Source organism: Pteropus vampyrus, unplaced genomic scaffold (assembly GCF_000151845.1).
Source record: "Pteropus vampyrus isolate Shadow unplaced genomic scaffold, Pvam_2.0 Scaffold1243, whole genome shotgun sequence".
NCBI lineage: Eukaryota > Metazoa > Chordata > Mammalia > Chiroptera > Pteropodidae > Pteropus > Pteropus vampyrus.
Genome location: NW_011890024.1, coordinates 13,486 through 15,692, shown reverse-complemented (window position 1 = coordinate 15,692; position 2,207 = coordinate 13,486). Strand labels below are relative to the sequence as shown.

At 49.3% G+C, this 2,207-nt stretch overlaps 1 pseudogene; it reads left to right on the top strand.

Annotated features, from left to right (window-relative positions):
- Window positions 1–217: 217 nt before the first annotated feature.
- On the top strand, window positions 218–336 carry LOC111734434 (annotated as a pseudogene).
- Window positions 337–2,207: the final 1,871 nt, after the last annotated feature.

The following is a 2,207-nucleotide window of genomic DNA, read 5'->3' as shown; positions in this document are numbered from 1 at the left end:
CCTCTCCTGAGGATTATAGGAGGGAGAACTTATCTCATTAATCAGATGAAAGGACAATAAAAACCCCAAACCAATTTTCAACACGACTTAAATTAAGCTCTCTAGAAACGACACTTCGAAATTTACAGTTCCTTCAGCCCTGAGAGCTGTGAGTGGCCGGGGAACACTTTCGACTGACGTCCTCTATCTAAACGACTATGAGAAAAGATTGTTCTAGGTCCACGGCCGTGACTCCCTGAATGCGTCTGATCCCGTCTGATCTCGGAAGCTAAGCAGGGTCGGGCCTGGTTAGTACTTGGATGGGAGACCGCCTAGGAAGACCAAGTGCTAGGGGTGTTTAAAGAAAAAGAAATGTTTATAACCAAAGTTACAAACGAGACCTTGATTTAGTTTAGTACCTGAAACCATGTTTCGTGTCACTTTCGCCTGACCTTCCAGGTGTTCCTTTACAGCAAAACTCCAGCGCCAGAGTCTTTGCACCTGTCTCTAGCACAGCTCTGAAGCCTTCTGTGCTTCAGGCTCGCCGACTGCAGGAGAGGACCCCGGGGTTCCGCGGGGGCGAGGGGTAACGAGTGTTAACATCCACATCCATCTCCACCTCAGACTCCACTGTAACACACACAGGGGTTCAGAGCACGCCACCCCAAAACACGCCACCCCAAAACACGCCACCTTGGCGTCCTGATTATTCTGCGTGAGTTACAGGCACTAACAATGGCAGATACAGGAAGGTGCCTCGAGCAGAAAAGCCAGCGCATCCCCTCCTGCTAGTAGGAGGGGCCAGACTGTTAATCCCCAGAGTATCCCTGACGTGCTCAGAAACAATGAAGAGATAAAATCACACTAACTGTTTTATTCTGTTCTTTCAAACAGGATGAATATATGCTAAGTATCCATGAAGAAAGATCCTGGCATGTCCATGACATGTAAATTGTCTCATGAGCATAAAAAAACAAAAACACCTTTTTGCTATTGCCTTTAATTATAGATAATTAATACATAGTTAATTATGCTATTCATTTAGCTTTCACAAATCATGAGGAGGAAACTCTACTCTGATGCAGTGCCGAATAAAAGGTACACGAGAAAATGTCTCACTCGGATGCAGTTTTAAATGAGGCGGGCACGGCGCGGGGTCGGGTATCCAGGGCCTGGGGAGATAAAGGGAAGTAAACGGAGGACTCTCTACTGTGACGGTGCCCAGCGGAGGGAGCCCCGGCCGTCAAAGAGAATGTAAGTGATGACCGAGGCTGACCATGACGCTGAAGAGCTTTCCCCGCAGGCTTCAGTATTATAAAAAGAGCATGTCCTAAATGAGGCCAGCCCTCTTCCACAGAAACAAAATGTGAAAACATCAGGCATCGTTTGTGAACAGTGGCTCTGTGGCTATATTTGTATTTTGAATCAGGCCTTTCATCACAACAAACTATAAATAAAATATGAATCGAAACCTTTCTTTCTCTTATTAGTAGCCAGATGCATACATGACGCAGGCTTAAGTTATTTTTCACTTTGCTCAGTGAATACAAACCAGATGAGGAAAAAGCGTCTGTCTTAAAAGCCTACAGCCTCCGTCAGAAACAGACTCGCAGATACAGAGGACAATCTGGTGACGGCCAGAGGGGAGGGGGGTGGGGGGCTGGGAGAATGGGGTGACGGGTTAAAGCAGCACAAATCAGTAGTTGACGGGTGGTCACGGGGACGGGGAGCACGGCACGGGGAACGCCGCTGGTGCTCATGTGATGGGTGGGTGGAGGGCCCGAGGGGAGAGCGAGCCGTCGGGGGATCGTCTCATAAACCACGTAAATGCCTAACCAGGGTGCTGTGCACTTGAAACTAATCATAAAATACAATTTTTTTAAAAAGCCAGTAGCCTTGTTCAATGTGGGCAAATGCAACGGGAGTGCGTTCTAGAAGGGGCACGGCTCGCCCGGCCCTGACATCTGGAGCATCCCCAGGGAACGCGGCCGTCCGCTGGTGCCGCACGACCCCGCCGGCTTCGGACCCGGCAGGGAAGCGTGGGCCACAGTGCGGCCTGTGAAGCCGCCACTGGACGTGCTCCTGGGCACGGTGCAAGTACCTCTTCTCGCACCGCCTCAGAGCTTCCCGCCTCCATCGTTTCTACCACTAAGTGTTGACATCGTCTTCAACAGTCATCGCTGTATAACTGAAAAACGTTACTAAACATAATTATTTCGATGTTATGA